We start from the raw sequence: 20,755 nt of genomic DNA, 5'->3' as shown, positions 1-20,755 counted from the left end.
AAGGAAAGGAAAGGAAAGGAAAGGAAAAAGGAGGAGAAAGAGAGAACAGAGCGAAAGACAGAAGGGAAGGAGAAACACCATCTCCAGCTGCTGGGGCTGCCTGGTGTCTGCCTGCTGCTGCTTCACCTCAGTGCTGGGGCAGAGCAGAGGGAGGTGATGGTGGGGGGGAGAAGAGGTGGTGAAGAGACAGATAAATATATAAATCCCACACAAACTGTTAAAATCTGCTCTGAGAGTCAATTTTGACTTTTAGGCTCATGAACCATTAATAAAAATCTCCTTATACTCAGATGGCTCTCAAATGCCGTGATAGCGGATTACAAACTCCTAATGGAGATAGTGTATGATCAAATATTCTCTAAGCACCAAGGTCTAACATCCTGGGGGTGGCCAGGCCACCTGATTATCAGCTTATTGGCAAATACCTCTTAGTGAGGGATGTGCCAAAACGAAAGTGTCTTCCTCATTGTGCTCCCTTCCCCACTCTTCCTTCAGACAGGTTTGGGAATGGCATCCTGTGGTCTGGGGACCATAGAATGCCCTGTGGCAATGATGTCCCCACTCTGTCATGGGGCTTGTCCCTGCTTTCTGGGTTTTCCTGTGAGAGATGCAGACTCAGAGGTCCCAGAGGAGTTTCAGGCTCCCAGTGCACAAAGCAAATGCCTTTCTTGGTCTCAACACTGGTGACACTCAGCCCTTGCCAGGACCAAAACACTGAATGTGATGCATAATTACGTGCTAATTAAATTTGGAGGGCTGAGGCAGCAACATTGAGGGGAGGGGAGGGGAGGGGAGGGGAGGGGAGCGGGGCGGGGAGGAGAGGAGAGGAGAGGCAATTCCTGGGAAAAGTGGACAGTAGATCTGCTGTTTTCTGCTTTCAGGGAGGGGTTGGTTCTCTTGGTTCTCTCCCTGCCTCTCCTCACACGCTCACAGGTAGGGACCCTGGTATTTATTCTTGTGTGGATGCTGGTAATGAGACCTGCAGATGCTTAGAAAATGCATCATCTAACCCAGTTTGGGAGCCCTGTGCCCTGGGAGGGTCTGGGATCAGGCTGGCGAGGGAGGAGAGGGCATGAGGGAGAAAGTAGGGCAGCTTATATAAAAGAATGGATTTTAAAAGTCCCCTTTGGACTGTAACCTTTCCAGAGGGGACTGTGTTTTGTACGTGTCCCTCACCACTGACACCAGACCACAGCCTGCTGGGGCACGATTTAACTTCCATTTGGCTGAAGTAAAGTCTTCAAGACTTGGAGCATTTTTGGCTTTCCTAAAGGAGGCTGTGAGGTCAGGATGTCAATGCCAAGCAGAACTTTCCTCCAGACTGGCTTTGCTTCACTTGTGACTTTTGGTAAGGCTTGGAACATGCCTTGAGTTTCCAAGCACCAGCCTTGGGATGCAGGGAAGGTGCCCACACTGGGCTGCCTTTCTCAACCCCATCCTGCCAAAGTGGAGAGCAAAGCTGGGTCCTCCTGCATCCTCACTCCCTTTACAAGTGACAAATCACTTTTGCTTTGAGGCAGACTCAAGCAGAGGTGAAGCTGATTTAGGTTCCAATGTTGCTGTTAAAAGCAAAGTGTCCCTCAGTCCTTGCAAGTTGGTTCCTCTCTGCCACAGTTGTGGAAAGGCAAGTAACAAGTGCCCTCTGTCTCACTGATTTTTGGAGACCCCATAGGCCACTGGGGCTCCTCTGTAGGATGTGGGGCTGCAGGTTTTATCCCTTGGGATAATCGGTCTCCTCTTCATTAAGAAAATATGTGGAGCCTGGAGGCCTGTCTGGGGAGTAACTGCAGGCAGATTCAGCTGAGGGTGTTTGCCCAGGGGCTGAAGAGCTGAAAATGAGGAATGCGGTGAGTTGTGAGGATGTTTGTTGGGTTGTGAGGGTGTTCATTGAATTGTGAGGTTGATTGTGGGGCTGTGGGGGTGTTCATTGGGCTGTGAGGTTGATTGTTGGGCTGTGAGGGTGTTCATTGGCTTGTGAGGGTGTTTGTTGGCTTGTGAGGAGGTTCCTTCAGTGTTGGGCAGAGGAAGCACGAGCCCTGAGCCCCTCTGACAGCTTTGAGGTTGCAGGATCCGGGGTGATGGAATGCTGAGAAGGGTGATGGAGTCTGGTGGGAACCCAAACAGTGTCAGCCCTGAGTCAATGGGGGATAAGGGCTGGGGTGTTGCCCCTGAAACTCTGGAATCCACCCGAAATCGTGTGGGAGAGGAGACCTCTACTGAAATGGTGTTGTCCAGTCTCAAGACCTGTCTTTGGAACTGACAGGGGAGGATTAGGCAGGGTTCAGGAAGAGCCAGGAAAGCAACTCCAGGAGGCATGAACCTGCTTGGTGAAGTACTTGGGGCATTCTGTCAGTATATGGGTTATCCAAGGGAAGGGTGAGATGGTGCGAGTATATTTGGTGATGGCAGGATATTACCTGGAAGACAAAAACATGTCCTTACCCATCTGGCAGGAGTATCCTGGTTGACAAGTTAAAATAAGATAAACCCAAACCGGCCACATGAGATAAAAATTAGAAGCTGAAACAAATTGCCTTAGGATGGGGAAGCTCTACATTTTTAAGTGTAAGAGTCAAACACCCGTGCGCCTTCCTAAAAGTCATGCAGGAGGTACTCGCCCCTGTCCATAATTACTTAAAATACAACATTTCACATCACTTATGGTAACCATGCAGGTTACTCTGCTGTTTCAGGGCTTTGTGCAGGACTTTTTGGAGGATGGAGTATGCACCAGATGGTTCCTGGGGAAATTTGCATCTGGGTCATCTCTGGCCGTGGAAAATCAAATGCAGGTGGTGTAGGAGAGGGCTGAGAGCGGGGCACCAGGGATCAGGGCACCAGTGGTGCAGGTGGCCTGTGCTGCTGGGATCTGTGTCATGGGAGGACCTCCAGGCTACTGCCTCATCCAGGTCAAGTGTTGGTGTCCGACCTTCCCCATCTGCAGTGGACCGAGGACACTCTCCCACCCCCATCACAATGCTGGCATCTCTAAGGTAACCCAGCACGGGGAAATACCTTGCAAGAATTTCCTGGAGCAGTGTGGATCAGCTCTGTGCTGCACCTCTGCTCTTTCTGACTTCCTTTGGCCTCTCTCCCTCTCTGTGTCCCTCCTTCCCTCTCCCTCTCTGCCCCCCTGCCAGAGGGAGTGATGACACAGTGCCAGCCTCTCCAGGTGTGCAAACTCTCTGCCTCCTTTGGCAGATCCTGCCAGGGGCAGCCCACACTGCTGAAGGCTGCCAAAGCTCCTTCCTGACTCGTGGTCTCTCTTACCAACAGCAGAGAGGTGGCTGCAAACAGGGTCATGGCAGGGACAGCTGAGCCTCTTTCCCTGTGCTTTGGGGGCTGCTTTCAGCATTTTCCAGGGTGCTGGTTCTTGAATGGATCATCCAGGTCTCCTGCAAGACTGTGACATGGAAAGGGATGGTGGTGGACTGATTGAAAATGAGTAGCAGGGTGCTGGGGCTGTTTGGAATTTGTTGGGAACGGCTGTGCAGATGCAGAGGTCACCCTATGGCATCACACTGGTCCCTACAAAACTGAAACCAGAATTAGAACCTTGTATGTAACCATATCACAATAGACCCTCTATGTCTAATTTCCCAGGGAAAGTCCCAGTCTCTGGCATTTCATTTGTTATTTTGACAGCATTGCTGGCCAGTGAGGGCCTATTGAGACTCCACTCACCACCTACCATCGGGTCAGGCTGCAAGAATCAAACTCAGAAACAGCCCTGAGCAGCACCCTGGGATTCCAAGGGACATTCAGGTCCCTCTCTGCCAGGGTGGCTCTGCAGCACCCACTTCTCACACCCCTGTCATGTGGTCTGTACACGATTCAGGAGGGTCCTCGTGGCTCAGGAGCTGCTCTGTGGCTTTTATGCTTCTGTCTGCAGAGCCATAATTGCCTCAACCTTTGCACAGACACTGCAGCAAACAGTTGTTATTACTTGGCCACAGCCTTTAATATTTGCTGCAAGAAGGTGTCTGGTCCTTTGTAAGATTTCTGGGAAGTTGAGATTTCCTAAACCCAGGAGCTGAAGGTGTCCTTGGCCTTGCTGGGAAGGGGGTGAGCAGTGAGGTTGGTGGTCCTGTGCCAGACACAGCCCCTCGAGGGGGCACGGGGCAAATCACAGAATCCTGGAATGGTTTGGGGTGGAAAGGACCTTAAAGATCATCCAGCCCCAGCCCCCCTGCCATGGGCAGGGAACCAGCTGTGTCTGGCACTTGGGCACAGGGGATTCGAGGTGTTGCAAGGAGATGGGCTGAGCTGCATGGGGAGGGGGAGTGTGAGACAGAAATCAGCTGCGTGACGCCCCCGGCAGCACTGAAGGTCTCCAGATAACCACAGAATCCTGGGATGCTCCTGGGCTCATCCTGGGAATCTGTGACTGTCCCCATCAGAATTAGCAGCCAGGCTCATTAATAGGCAGTGATAAGACATTACAGAGTCAAATTACTCATGGACACCGGGCGTGATGTGCTCAGTTTTTATTTGCCTTCAGATCATGGAAATCCACAACGGGGTTAATTCTGGATCCAGCCATACTAGCCTGTTCTGGGAGCTTTAAAATTAAAGCAGTCACAAGGCTGCCCTTCTCTTTCCAGTGACACGCAAGAATCCAAACGCATGAGAACAAAAGGACAAATGGAAAACTGAGGGTTCGGGCTGGAATTCAGACTTTTTTTTGGTGTGCACCCGGAGCAATGCGACAGAGTCAACTTTCCTGTGTCAGGAGAGAGGGGAGGGAGCGGGGTGTCCTGATTAGATCTAATTTCCAACCTGTTTACTGTAGGCATTTGCATAATGATCACCCTGCGAAGAGTGGTTAGCATATGCTAACACCGATTCTTGCACCCATTAAAACACAAACCCCAGGCAGGCTGCTGCTGTTTACAGCACATCTCTTCCGCCTGATTGCATCCCAGGGGATGTGGCCAGTGGTGCCCCCACTACCTGGGGTGGCTGGAAGCTTCTTCCAAATGTCATCAGGACAGGATGCAGAGAGATAAACACAAACTGGTTTATTTTCACCCATAAAGAAAAATCAGAGGGCTCAAGAAGATGTCTAAAGATCTTCCAGGAGTTGAGTTTGATGATCCTTGTGGGTCCCTCCCAGCTCAGGATATTCTCTGATTCTGTGATCCATTTTCCATGTTACTTCATTGTTCAGTGTTGGAAGTAAGTGATTTCTTCAGTGCCCCTTATTTCCAGCCCAAGCACTACCTTGGCAAGAGCAGCTGATAGATTTTGAGTCAAGGACAGTGGTTCAGTTGTTTGAAGCCAGCAGGATACATCTTTCACCAGAACTTTCACCAAAACAAATCTTCATGCAGAGTGTGATGATTTACAGATCCCCACCCTGACCTGGTGGGATGTTGAGCTTATTTGTAAATCATTTGCTTTCAGTGAGGACAGGCACAAGTGTGCCATTGTTTTGGAAGAGTTTCTTGTCAGCTGAGTGACAAAAAAAAAGATAAAGGAGAGGGATGCAAGGCAGACAGGACTGTGCCATTGCCAAAGGGTGGCAGAGGATTGCAAGCTTTGAGGAGCCAAGCAGGGAGGTGTCAGCAAACAAACTCAAGCTGGTTCACCTTACAGTTCATTGCTTTGCTTTGACAAAGAGGGTGCTGACGTCCTTCCCCACCTCCCCCTTTTCAGTGTCTCCCAGATGTGTTTTCACAGGTTGGCAGCTGCCTGCAGCAGCCACACAGGCTCCTCATGATACAGAGTTGTGTCTCTTGCACATGCACATCTCTTAATGGAAGCATTTTAGCAGCCTGAGTGACTCCGATAGTGTAGAGACCAAATGTATGTGTAGCTGAGCCAGCAGATCTCTGAGGGAACAGGAATATCCAGGGAATAGGAAATCACCTCTCCTGTGGGATGGAGCAGCCCACCACATTGCAGTGGCTCCCTGCTCTGGGCAGATTTGTTCTTGACAAATTCACACTGGCTGTCTCTTGTCAGGCAATATTCTGCATAAACTGGATAGTCGTAGAATGAAAAAGTTAAAACAATTCAAGTTTGAAGGGGCCTTTGTGGGTCTCCAGTCCTAGATCCTGCTCAAAGTAGAGCAAACTTCAAAGTTAAATCACGTTGCTTTCGTCAAATTTTGAGTCTCTCCAAGGATGGAGATTCCTCTCAGGTTCTCTGCTCCCTGTCTAGCGATTTAACTGCTCACACAGAGCAGAGTTTTTACCTGTCTGGGGTCTGTGATGGAGAGGGAGCCTGAGGAATCGCTGTCCCCTCCTGCACAAGCCCACAACTCCAGCTGAGTGAGGGATCCTTTGCCTCAGTTCCCTCAAGCACTGCTCTCTCCTGCTTTGTGCCAAACACAGAAATACTCCTTAGAATCACAGAATCCTAGAATGGCTTGTGTTGGAAGGAGCCTTAAAGATCACGTGGTTCCAACCCCCAGAAATGTGGATTCCCCAGCGCTGATCCCTGGCTGGATATGGGAATTAAGGGTTTATGACAGAGCCAGATGAGTGCAGAGGTAGGACCAGGTGGTCTTTGCTCTGTTCTGGTTTGTGAAGCCCCTTTGAGCAATCCCACAGTGTGTCCCCTGGCAGGGACATCCACTCCAGCCAACTACTGCTTTGGCAGCTGCTGCTGGGCTTTGTCCTCTTGGACCCACCTCTCTTCCACACCAAACTTCCTAATGATCAAGGTGTCTGGAAGTTCTTTGGGACATCTGTAAGGGTGTTCCAGAGATTCCCATCACACTGATGTGGCCCAGGGACAGCAGAGATGATCTTGGAGTGTTATATCTTGGAGTGGCATCATCTTCTCTGTGTCCTTGTTCCCAATTCCCAGTAGTGGTGGCATTGAGGTGTTAAGAGTCTGGTGGAGAATTTTTGCTTTCTGTTCTCTGTCATACACAGGCCCATGATGCTGCCCTTCCTAGCTGGAGGCACTGTGGAGCTGTGGGATTGCTCCTGCCGCTCCACACCCCGTCCCAGCCCCGGGCCAGCCCTCACAAGTGGCCCTGTCCCTGTGGGGTCTGCAAGGCAGAGTTCCCACCTCTGTAATGCAAACATCTCGTGCCTCCCCTCCTCTTGATTTTGTGTAACAAACAGTCTCTCATTCTGCTGGGGGTCCCACAGCTCCTCAAATACCTTTATCAGCTGCTCCAGGATCCCTGGCAGGATTCCTGGAGATGCTGTTTCACTCACACCTCTTCATTTTCCCCACGAGCCTGTTAAGATTTCTGCTTTCTCATACTCTTCCCCGTGGTCAGCTGCCTATGCAGATGTTTCCATGCTCGTAGGAGGCTGTTTGTCCACAAATCCAGCATTTCCAGTTTGCTTTCTTCTCTAGTTGCTGGATGTTTTCCTGTCTGTCATTATCATGGAATCACAACATGGTTTGGGTTGGAATGGACGTTAAAGACAATTTTTAAGGTTCCAACTCCCCTCTCATGGCAGGGACAGCTTCCACTATCCCAGGGTGCTCCAAGCCCTGTCCAACCTGGCCTGGAACACTGCCAGAGATGGGGCAACCACAGCTTTTGTGGGCACCCTGTGCCAGGGCCTCCCCACCCTCACAGGGAAGAATTCCTTTCCAATATCCCATCCAACCCTGCCCTCTGTCAGGCTGAAGCCATTCCCCCTCGTCCTGTCCCTCCATCCCTTGTCCCCAGTCCCTCCCCAGCTCTCCTGGACCCCCTTTAGGCCCTGGAAGGGGCTCTGAGCTCTCCCTGGAGCCTTCTCTTCTCCAGGTGAGCACCCCCAGCTCTCCCAGCCTGGCTCTAGAGCAGAGGGGCTCCAGCCCTCTGAATATCTCCATGGCCTCATCTGGATTCGCTCCAGCATCTCCAAATCCTTCTCATGCTGGGGTCCCCAGAGCTGGATGCAGAAGTGCCAGAAGAGTTCTGTGCTCCTGGCAGAGATGGACATCTTAGCATTCCTGATTTACCAACAAGGTAAAGGAGACATTGTAGGTAGGATTGGGTCCCTGTGGGCTCGGTTTGGGATCATCCAGGTATCTCAGGCACATCTCAAGTCTCCAAAGGTGAGCTACTGCTGGTACCTCAAAACTTGGCATTTTCCCTGGCAGTCAGACCTGCTGGTTCAAATCCTACACCTGCAAAAACGGGGCAGCCCTTGGAAGCTGCTCTTTTCTGCCATCACTCCATAGCTACAGGGGCTGGTGTAAGAGCCGAGCCCTCATGCTGGAACCACACGTTGTGTTCTCATTATGCAACCGCTGTATTTTAATAGAAACCTCTTTTTCAGGCAGTCTCAGAAACAGTCAGATTTTTTTTTCCTCCTTCTGTCAAATGACCAACTTAATAATTCACTAGTTGTGCTGGGATTAGGCACTTTGGGCCACACTCTGGATTTCTTATCTTTAATGTAGTTCTCGACGACAACTTCTGCACTTAATCCCCTGACAAAACTCCCTTTGATTCCCGCGACAGTCGCTCGCAGAGATCAAACGCAGAACTCTACTCTGTCAGGTAGAGCCGGGCGAATATTTTGTGACAAATAATTTACCCACAGCCTTTCTCCTAATTTTCCCTGCACAAATTGTCCATTCGGCTGAGGCTCGGGGCTGCTGATGGATTTGTTTCTGGCTGCACAAGCCTGAGTTCAATGAGTTGCTCATGAGAAAGAGCCTGAGAATGTTTAAAGAGCTTCGGTGTTCGTGGGCTTTGACCTCATTCAGGATCTGCTTTGGGCTGAGCCCACCTCACCCCACAAGTGACATCAGCACTCGTGAGTCATCCCCTCATGCTTCTGTTCCAGGCTGGAAGAGCAGTGACTCTCTGAGCCCAGACTTGCAGTGCAAATAATCTCTCACATCACCTTAAAATTTCCTGTGTCGTGGGTGTGCTGTAATGTATGCGCCTGATAGGGGTTTTATCACTTTCCCTTCCAAGAATAGTCTCCAAAACCCAAGCAGAGGCAAGACAGGGATGTGCAGAGATAAAGGGACCTGGTTTCCATGCGGGATCATGTCTGGCAGGGATAAGGGGCACTCATTGCCCAGGACTCTCTGCACCCCACTTTGCATGACCAGAGACTGAACACCCCCCCTCCATTTTTACCCTTGCATTGCTGTGGCACCCATACCAGATTAACCATTTAACTGAGCATTAATAGCATCTCTGTGTGTGTTATAATAACGCAATCTGGCTACTTAAGGTAGAAAAAAAATTTGGAGTTACTGTTACTTAGGAATTAGTTCTGATGTGGACTGATTCAAGCCGTATTTGTGACTGTAATTTCACAGGCAGGAATGCTTTATCTTGCAATTTCCATCAACTTTAGCTCTTTTTCTTCCTTTTTAAAAATAAATTAAATGCCCAAAAGTCTTAAAATTCACCGAGGTGGGAACTTTAAGGTCTCCATCTATTTTCCAAACAGCCCCGGTAATGCCTGCAGGGAGCAGAGAGCAATGCCGTCTTACCAGGGCCCACAGAGACGCTTCATTAACCCAATTAAGCAGGTGGATGGAGAGGGTCTCTCTGATAATTTACACCTTACTAATGAAGTGTGTGACTCTTAATCTCCTCCAAACAAGATACACTCATGAAACACTGGTGCAAGGAAAGGGGAAATTAATTAGGTGAAAAAACTATGAGATTATAGCAGAGGGATTCCAACGAGGCAACTGTAACATGGCTGGTGATTCATTTGTGCCTGTCTTAAATTAATGTCTGAGCTGTCAAGTAAATAAGACCCAGCATTATTTTGGCTTAAAAGACATTCTCACTAGGCCTAGCACAAGGCACCTTATTTTACTGCATGACACACCATTTTCCATGCCCCAGCTGCCTCAATGACCCTGGGGTGAAACAATCCCACTCTGAGCAGGGTTTGGCCTTTCCCTAAGGTGTCTGGTGGAGGGTTAGAAGAAGCTACTTATTTAATGCAACCATTTTCAATGTAGCGTCAGCTTTGTGCCACAGAAATATCTGCCTGGCTGCCAGGCCTAAATTTGGGTCAGGGAGTTGTGGCTGCCCCATCCCTGGAAGTGGCCAAGGCCAGGTTGGATGGGGCTTGGAGCAACCTGGTCTTTAAGGTCTCTTTCAACCCAAACCATTCTGTGATTCTATGAAATTGTGCTCAGCAGAGACCTTTAACAGCCTGAGAGCTGGATGCCCAAAACAACATGACTTCTCCTGGCCTCTGGTGGCACTGGAAGATCCTTACATGATTCCTTGTCCTGCTCAGGGGCTGGTGAGTGATCTCCCTAAAACTGGGGGTGAGCCTGACTCAGAAGATTGCCCATTTTGTACCCTTTAGAAGACACTGCTCATTTTGTGGTCATGTACGACCCTTCTGCCTCCAGGGAGTGGGGCCTTCAGAATGCACAGAGTGAGAATGCCACCAAAATGCATTTCATCCCTTAAATTGAACTGCTGGCCACTGAAAGATTCCCAGAGTAGCAGATCTGAGCAGATTTAGCACTGGAAATTGTATTCTGTCCTAAAAGGAACTCAATGAATCCAAGGATTTCAAAGCTTTTGGCAAACACAAACTAAATCAGCAATTAATTAAGCGCTCCCCGTAAAATATGATCACTCAGTAATGCCAACTGCGGACATACACAAACTGTGAGTCCAGCTCCCCAAAACTATGAGATTGGCTTAAAAAATCACGAGATTAAAACCCCAAATTGTTGCGTTTTCTTTATCCACCATCTGGCTTCTCAGCCTCTAGGGTAAACATGCCTCGTGTTTTCAACTGCAAGGGTGAGCCACTTGCTTAAAACCATGAAAACTGAGATCCTGGTGCTTCATAACGACTCCAACAGCTCAGGCTTTCGGAAAAATACTAAAAATCCTAAGACTGATTATAAAATCAGAAGAATTTGCAATACTGATCACTTGTAACTGAAATGTATTTGGCTCAGCAGCTATTTTCAAATGCAGGAATTCAGTGCAAGAGCTGCTGGAGAAGGAATAACAAAGGCTCTCCTTCCTGATCAAAACTGCGGGAGAATTTAGGTGGATGAGACACAATGACAGAGGCAGGATGTCATGCAGTCCTTGCTGGAATTTAGCCAAGGCATGGCAGATAAACACATCAGTTCTCCTGAAAACTCTTCTGGGATTGTTAATTATTACAAATAATTGTTCCTGTCTCTCTGGGAGGTGATTGCAGGCAATACCACAGCACTGGGCACTGGCTGGGGGTGACAGCTTCATATCGAGCCACAGATGTGAATGCCACCCCCAGAAACCCCATTCCCCCAGTTCCTGACAGACAGTTTGTGTCAGGAAAATCCTGTCTCAGGCTGATCCGACTTAGCTTGTGAGACAGGGCCATTTTGGTGGCAGGGCTGGCAGTTACCGCATTACTGTCTGGGGAAGAATTTACACTGCAGTGGGAATGGCAAATTATCTGGAGGGAAAAGTAGCTGCAGCAGGGCCATGGCTGGCCAGAACCAGGAAAACAGATTTCAAACTAATGTAAACAGCTTGGGTTTATCACCGGGTTTGCAGGTTCAAAAATAAATATCATCGTTTTCGTGGTCCGAAAGTTGGTTATTTTCTACGGACGCTTCAAAAATGTAGTTTTCCGGTGACCTTGAAAACCACTTTAAATGTATTTTGCAGTAATTTAAAAACCTGAGGTTAATAAAAGAGATTCAGAGAAAGAAAGGAAGTCTCAATTCTTTAAGCAGGTCTATTTGTCAAGGAAGGGAAGATGAACTTGCAGCCACCTGAGCACCCAAGCACATGTATTTTAGAGAAAACCACTTCTAATGTCTTCGCCACAGCAGGATCCTCTGGGCATCAAGGAGCTGTTTTCTCCAAGGAGGAACATTATAGCAGTGCTTAGGGTAGGCTCTGATCTTTGCACCTAAACCTATTTAAAGTGACATTAAGGGTTTTGTGCTGCTATGAAATTACCTTGAGCCAGGGAGAGCCCTTGCTGGCTGCACGCTCTGTGCTCCACTGTGGGAATCGAGACACAAACAGGTTGAGCTATGGACAAATTCATGCAGTGAGCACCAGCCAGGGCTATTTGAGTGAAAAAGATACAGCCTCTGACTCAGAAGCTCAGTGCTGCAAGGAGTGGAGGCGATAAGGGGGAGGGCTGACCTCGTTTTTATGGTTTTCCTCTAAGCACCTCTGCTAGATGGACCTTCAGACCAAGCCATGCGTGGACACTTGTGTTCTTCCGTCCTGAGGATTCCACCCCAGCCCCAGCCCAGAGAACCAGCACCAGGCACAGCTCCCAGACACACAGAGCTGTGGGCAGGAGAAGCAGTGCAGGTGCAGAAGGTATTGGTTGACATGTGAGCCGTGCACCTCAGGGTGCTTCACTCCACTTGGACCCACCTCCCTGCTTTCCAAGGGGTGTTCTGCATGTTGGATAAAGTGTCTGTAGCTCAGTAACTAGTGTCAGCACCCATAAATGGTGTGTTTCTCACTTTGGTAGTACCCATGCCCCCACAATAGAACCAAGCACCTCATCAAGTTGCTTTCTTTCTCCAAAAGATGCACCAGCAGGTCATGTATAGGTTAAATATGGCAGCTCTCAGGAGCTGTTTTATCCTGTGTGCAAACCTGGTTATAAAGCTTATCAAGAAGAGAGGCTTGGTATCACAGTCTAGTACTCATAATTAATCCTGGAGACAGCTCGGATTTAGATTCATTGGGGCTGACTTCAAATTAAAAAGTCACTATTAGCATGTGAAACAGACACCATATGTTATGTATTAACTCTGCAGAGGTTACAGAATGTTGTGTATTTTTTGTTTCAAGTGAGATAGGTGTAGAGATGTCCTTTTCAATGTTTTCTCTTACATAAAGTAGTCTCCATTATGGGTGATGGAGGATGCCTTCACAGAGATTGCTGTGCCAGGATCTATTTGTATGCAGACACCCATATAGACAGGGTCCTTGTTTACAGAGCCATTTGGATTTGTACTTATAAAACTATACTGGGTTTATGTGTATTTTATATGATATTATTACAGCAAAATACAATACTGATCAGTACACACATCCATCAAACAGAAAATGAATGCACACATAAAAATAAGTGATATATTTACACATACAAATAACCCAAAATACAGAGGGAAATGCTGTCTAAGGATATATTTGGCACCATCCTGTAAAACCTCATTGTACGGGGAGTTAATACAACGTTCTCAGTGTCTCCAGTCATCTGAAATTTCAGTTTAAAGTTTTTGCACAATCACAGCCAACATAAAATGCAGCAGGAAATCGCCATTAGTCAAATGTGGTCGTCTAATCCCACTGCAAAATGGAGCTTTTTCATTTTTATCCTGCCACGGGTTAGTTTGTGATTTCATATGTCAGATACATCAATTCTGCCAAGGAGAGGAGATGGGGAAGAACAAATTAAAAATATAGCCTCCTTTGCTTCGGGGGAAGTAGGGAGAGCAGGTCTTTGTAGGGAACAGTAATAATGATCTCATTTGAGAGACTTTCTGGGTTTGATTCTTTGCTGCCCTTCCTCATAGTTAATTACACCCAGGCGAATTGAGGGCCTAAGCAGCAAATCCAGATGAACACATATTCCCTCTTTTCTGCAGGAATTGCACAGGGAGAGTGCACTTAGGGACCATGTCCTTGGACATGCCCATGCCAGGGATGAGAGCTCTGACTGGACACTGATGGGAAAACTTGCATTTTTATCTCTCCCTCTTTCTTTCCCTCATCTCATTTTGCTCCTCACTCTCTCCCACTTTCTAATTCTCTCCCTTCATTCGTGCGACCACTGGGATAAATACAGCAACAGCCCCTCTCTTCCCAGAGCCTCATGCTTGGGAGGATATTTGTGTGTGCCACACTCTGCTTGACGATTTGTCTTAAGATAATTATTTCTAATGGCTGTTGTTGTTTTTCCTGCAGAAACTGTAATGTAGCCCCTTTTGTATCATTGGCTGGAGCCTGTTGTTTCTGTAAGGAAAAACAATAGGCCCTCAGATTAGGGCTGCATATTATGGCTCTACTAGCACAGCAGGCTTTTGGTATTGGTACCAATCCTATCAATTCCTGGCATCCTTCCCCCTTTACTCCTGGTAATTAATCTTTTCATGAATGCTGTCACATTTAGAGCCATTTCATTAAGTTTCTGGTTCCTACATTTTTATGTAACTCCCTGCATCCCTCATCTGCTCCATCAGCTGGACAGAGGCAGTGCCGGGTGCTGGGGTGGCTCATCCCTCTTCCCTCTGCATGGAACAGGCAGTCCCATCAATGAAGTCACACGCCGATGACAGACAGGCAGACTCATGCTTCAGACAGCCTGAAAGGGGCAAAATTGAGCCATCAAAAACTAGGAAAAGCCCCTAAGAAGGAAGCCCGTGGAGTGTGATGCCCATTTCCCAGATGTGTGTGCATAGCAAGGGCCAGATAGGGCAGGACTTACACACCTTGTGCAAATATAAACATTTTTCATGTGAAACATTGCAGATTTCTCAAAGCAGGGACAGGATTTGGGGGCAATCGCTTCCTCCTGCTGTGCGCCGATGCTCTTCCTTCCTCCTCCTCAGTAAATAGCTCCCACAGAATGCACCAACTTCAGACCATTTCTATAAAGCAGGAGGTTTTCTGCGTAAGGGAAGGAAGGAAAGAGGTTTACAGCCCTTTTTGCTGCTGTCCCTGCAGACTGTCATTCCTGGCTGTGGAAGGGAGGTGGGTCGGGTGGTCGCAGACAGCCTGTGGCTGCAGTGCACATCTTCTTAGGGCATGGCAGCAGGGTGAGAGACAAAAGCTTATATTCCCAGCCCTGCCTCAAGTGACCTTGTGCAACCTCTTAATTACTGCAATTACTTGCCTCCTGAGATGACATTATTAGGCCGTGCTCAGTAATAAGGGCTGTGAAGTTCACAGAATTATTCATGCCAGTTGGTGGAAGAGCAGGGAGTAAAACACCCGGACATCTTGTGGCTCCCAAACCAGCCCAGGGTCAAAAGGGGTTGGCTCCTGGCTCTTCTCTGAAATTCGGAGTTGGTGGTGTCCACCAATTTTAGGTTTGGAGCTGGGATTTTTGCAGTGTGGCATCTGCACTGAGGGTGATCAGAGGGCAATGCTGCGATGTGGCTGCACCTAAACCTGTTCTACCAGGGACAGAAAACAGCAACTGCCCCCCTCCAGTGCTGCCCATCTGCCGAATTCCATGTTTCTCCCCCAAATCAAACTCCTAAATGGTAAAATACCAATTGCAAAATATGAAAGGGTTAAACCCAAATGCTGCTGAAGCCAATTTTTAGCATTAGCAACACTAATTCAAAACTCCAAAAGGCTGGGGCATTTTGCTTTCCTTGGGAAAAAAAGAAGAAAAAAACACATCTGAAAACCCTAAAACAAACAACTAAAAGCAGAACTGCAGAATTCACCCTAAGGCAGGGAATAAACATCGAGGATCTCAAGTGAAGTGTTTAGTTATTGAGAAGCAACAGCAGCTGAAAAGAGGAGACTAAACGGAAAAAAATTGAACAGCCGTTAAGTGCAGTCACTGGTACCTCCAGTGATAGCTGTAGCTGCTTTTGCTTTTGGCTGAGGCTGCTGGGATGGAGCAACAGCCCTCCCACCTTGAGGTTTGTTTGCACCAGGTGTGACAACGTGGCTGTCACCGAACACCTGCTGCCGCTGTCCTGGTCAGTTTTGACCTGGAGGCCCCGCCTTTGGCTGGAATGACCCACAAAGATGCCAACCCTCCTCAGTACCAGCTGCAATCCAAGCCCTGATTCCTCACTCCCAGGCTGCCTGGCTGCTCCCATGCCAGGGGACACAGGGAGCCCCGAGGGCAGGTGCACTGCTCAGGTTCCCCCACCCACCACTGAATTAGCAACCGGTGCTGAATGGTCTGTTTGGGAAAGGGTGGAGGGCAGGGACTGGTCCAAAGGGCTGTGTGGAGGAGAATGATGCAACTGGCTTATCCCCATGGGCAGGAACGTCAATCTGCCCTGTGCACCCTGCTTGGATATGGAGGGGCCATGGAGAAACTCACCTCCGTGATTTTTGGGTGGAAGGAGGTGCTGTGCCAAGCCAGGCAAGCAGGAGGGGCAGAGCACAAGACACTTGCTGGGGGCTGCAGGGAGTGAGTTCCAGTACCCTTTATCCCTTGTGAATAATTCAGCTGCTCTCTGTGCATCTTCTCCTCCACTGGAGTCAGAGGGAGCAGCCCTGCCCTCCCTCCAACGTCTGCCTGGCAATTGCATTACGCTACATCCTCGGGGTTTTTTTTCTGTTTGGGCTTTTTTTTTTCCTTATTTTTTTGGTCCATTGACACCTCTATAATAGAGGAGGTAAAATGTTTTTCATTATCCTCTCCCCAGAATGTGGGAATCTTCAAAGAGGAGGTAGGAGGGAGGTTAGCTCCTCCAGCCTCATTTCCCTACCGCTGCCATTCCTTGGCTGTTCATCACAAAATGAGCCTACACACCCATTGCATCGTGGCACCGAGCTCGTAGTATGTTTTGCCTTTTCTTTTTCTTTTTTTCCCCCCCTAAAATTATTTCATGTTGCAAACCTGGCCATTATTTCATGCTGTTTAAACTATATTTGTAGTCTTTGATCATACATAAGTAGACTGAAGTAAACTGCTGATAGTGAAGATATTGTTCTCTGTGTTTCTCCTCTCGCTTTGTTCATTTCATTATGCCCATAAGCTCGCACAAAATGTTCATTGTGGTGGTGCACCTTTGTTATTAATTCTTGTGGTGCCCCACGTATTTTTATGAAATGTGGTTCACTCACAAATGGAATGATTAGGGAGTCCATGCCAGTGTGCACGGGTGTATTTCACACACAACACAATTATTTGGACCCCATACATGTATTTATCCCTATAAACAGAGGGACCAAACCAACATGTCCTATTTATGTTCTGGAAACACTTTATAATCCAGCTGCCAGGGATCATTGTCAAACAAAAATCTTGTTGACTTATGGACATATATTGCTGCCTTGAGATGTGCTACAACAGCACAGAGACACAACACCAGCCAGAAATAACCCACCCAGGATTTCAAGGCAGGTACAACAGCCCAGGACATTCCACCCGACACCTTGTCCTTGGAACCATTATTTACCAGGAGTCAGAGGAGTAAAATGGATAACTGCAGCAAGGAGGTGGGAAATGATTTGTGGTGTTGAACCCCAACCTGGCTCCCACTTCCTTCATTTTTAAGCCCCATGGCCATGCTGGAGGGTCAGGCTTCTTTTCAAAGAGGACAGGTACCTAATCCCAGTGACTGGCCTCGTTTAGTGGCAGACAGATGTCTCGTTCCCAGGTTGCTCTGCAAATCACAGCGAGTCACTCCATCAAGTAATTAAAAAGCTGCCCATGTGCAGGACGTGGATAAGCTTCTCTCCAGCCCTGACTCTGCTCCACAGTCGCGTGTCTGTCGTGTGCAGAGCATAAAGGTGTGATTTGAGCATGGTTTATCCAATATATCTTCAGCCTACTTTGATTTTCCCTTATAATCTATTATTTTAGTTACTAGGAAAGAGAGAGGTAAAAAAAAATCTCCATTTATTTTTCCTGAACAACAGCAATCCTGCCCCTCCAGCTCAACTCCAGTTGTGCAGGGAAGGTGAAATAGGAAGGCGGGTGTGAAGCGTGATGAGAAGAAGCTGCTGAACTACATCCATAGAATCACAGAACCATAGAATATCCTGACCTAGAAGGGACCCACAAGGACCAACAAGTCCAACTCCTGGCCCTGCACAGGGCAACTCCCTGAGCAGGGTGACTGGAGGAGGCCTCAGAGTCACGTCTGAGCAGGGGATGAGGTGGTCCCGTGAAGGAAAGATTTGGGATTTGGCACTGGAAACATTGCCCAGAGAGGTTGTGGCTGTCCCATCCCTGGAAATGTTCAAGGACATGTTGGACAGCGTTTGGAGCACCTGCTCTACTGGAAGGGGTCCCTGTTCATGGTGAGGGGGTTGGAACAAGGCGGTTTTTAAGGTATCATCCAACTCAAACCATTCTGTGATGGTTCTATGATGGTGATTTCCCTTCATGTGCTTCTCAGGTGAGATGGGCATATGCTGCTGCAGATGCTCCCAATAGCTGCTCCTCTGCCACTTGCAGAGGGGTTTTCCATCCCTAAATGGCTTCATTCTGATGTGTGGGGCTCTGTGATGGGTTCCAGTAACTCAGCTTGCACCCTGTGATTTGTGTTTTAAAGCCCCAAACTCTTCCTTGGAAGGCATCTTCTCTTTCTAGCCTTGGTAAATACAGTGTCCAATTGCAAAATGCTGATATTGTGCAGCATGGAAAAAGGCTTTTTTCCCCCTGAGTTTTATTATATACAATTGATTATACACCATTTTTCTCTCCTTCTGAAACCTGCACAATTGGACTCATGTTGCCAGAAGAACCTGCTGTTACCCAGCCCCAGGGAGAAGAAACAGAGAACAGGGAGAAAGCCATGTTTTAAAGCTCTTAAAAGTTTTAAAAAAACATTTCTCTATAAAACATCTTTCAGCTCTGTGTACCAGGAGCCTTTGATTGTCACACAGTACTGGGCCCACCACAGCAGTCTGAGTGCACTTCTGGGTGAGCATTTCCAGGCAGAGATGAGCTGGCTGCCATCCTTCACCCAGGCCTGTTTAATTCCATAGCCAGGGTACCAGTGTCTTTTTGCACCTCACAACCTCCCAAGTCAAGGGCCACAATGTCCCAGAAACAAGTGGGGACCAAATGAAACCGAGAATGGAATGGGTTTGCTGAATGCAGGGTTTGCTGAATGCAGGGTTTGACTCCTGATCTGGAGGCTGTGGATGAACAGAGCCTGGATATGAGCACAGACATGGCAGAAGAGAGAATATCAAGACACAGACACAGCCCAGAGGTGTCTTTTTGAAGTCTGAGTTGTGCTTCATTAGCAGACTGGTCTGGTTGTCCAGTGCCATGTGGTGCTGTTGGTCCAGGCTCAGACCAACCAGGAGCAGAGCAGCCAAGCAGTGATGACCACCCTGGGATTCACTGGTCCAGCATTGCTGATCCATCCTCCAGGGCCTGAGCAGCACAATGTCTGGGCTCTCTGCACCTCACTCCACTCACAGATGGACCATGAAGGAGCAGGAACACAGTGGGAGATCTGGCATTAACCTCTGGGGTGAGCAGGGAAGGAGCATGTGGGATATTTCCTGGGTTGCCAGAACCTCAGCAGAGGTCTAAAGCCTTTTCCCTGGAGGTGGTGGCCACCTGGATGCCGTTGTGAGCCCTCCCCACTGCCACCAACCCAGAGCAGCCACTGGCTGTGCCAAAACCAATAGCTAGGCCCACCAGTGCCCTGGCTCTGCGCAGGTGACACATAACATGTAGCATTTACACGCAGAAAGGACCACCTGAAGCTCCACTCCCAGCTGGGCTGAGCTACAGCCACCTCACCATCTGGCTCCTCTCTGCATCCTGCTGACATGGAACTGTCAGGTGAATCATCCTCACCAAGCATCAGGTGAGCTGAGTTGAACTCAGAGCATCACAGGTGGTGGGAATGGCTTGAGCCTCCGGATGCTTCTGGGAGCAAAGGCAAGGATGCTAAAAATATTCCATAGAATCTTAAACTCAGATTGGGTTGGGCTGGAAGGGACCTTTGAGGTCATCCAGTCCACCCCCTGCAATAAGCAGGGACATCTTCAACTAAAAAAACCCTCACTGATATGATTAACATAAAAATCAGAGCATGCAGGACAAGAATTGTTCTTTTTAGTACGGGGGTTCAAAGGCTGGATCACCATTTGGGTGGTTATCATGGATTATTCTTTGACATAAATGAAAAAGGAACCTAACACAGAGACAGCTTGTAAAGACCCAAACTAGCCTTCCTGTGGGCATTTCCACAGTCTCCAAATTATCCTCTAATCACAATGATATATAAATATAAATGCACACACACTATCCTTCCTATCTGGAAAAATTCCTATGGCTGGGAGTCCCCAAATTGTCCTCTGGTTGTGATTAAATACACACATATACACACAAATAAATAAATAAGCAAATAAATAATATAAATAAGTAAATAATAAAAATAAATAAGTAAGTAAATAAAGAATAGATTTGCTGAGGGAAAAAAAAACCCAAGATTTTCTCCATTCACTTTTTTTTCTCTTTCACAGCTGATACATCATTATGATTCCCTGAACTATTGCAGTATAGGTCAGCATTGCAGCAGCTTTTGGATGCCACAGTTTTGCTACCCACGAGTGTAAAAACACTTTGGGTGGCTGAGCTGTTATTTGAATGACTGAGAAACGCTGAGGCATTGGGAAGAAGCAGTAAATACACGCTGCTGCTGTGGAGAGTGGCCTTCCGAAAAGGATTTCGGGGTCGAATGCTGTCTGTGTTTACCCTGTGTAAATCAGGTGGAACTCCACTAAAGCTAATAGAGGTAGGCTGGTGTCAAGCCCACGCAGATAAAAGGATCAGGCCCTCTAAGCTTTAAAGTTATGAGTCTTTTCAAACTGCAGATCTACTGTCAACATTTCAGTGATTACTTCTCTTTTTTTTTTTTCCCCAACACACAAACATAAAATAGTAACAAGATTATCAGATTAAAGAGCCAAAGAACAGCCAGTTTATTATACTCCTGTGTCTAAAAACACTCAAATCTTACAGGTTTCCTTCCCACTCTGCGTCTTGAGGGGGGAGATCAGTATGTTTGTTTTTATTTGGTTTTATTTATTTTTTAATGGCAGCCTAGTATGGCTATGTAGGAAAATAAAACAACCACAATATTATGAATTGTACGGTGCACTCAGCAAGAAAGAAACACTCTCAGACCCCCAGAACAACCCTTCTGAACA

The sequence above is a fragment of the Corvus moneduloides genome, chromosome 6 (assembly GCF_009650955.1).
Source record: "Corvus moneduloides isolate bCorMon1 chromosome 6, bCorMon1.pri, whole genome shotgun sequence".
In the NCBI taxonomy this organism is placed as follows: Eukaryota; Metazoa; Chordata; class Aves; order Passeriformes; family Corvidae; genus Corvus; species Corvus moneduloides.
The sequence above is the reverse complement of the archived record's forward strand: the minus strand, read 5'-3'. Positions refer to the sequence as shown.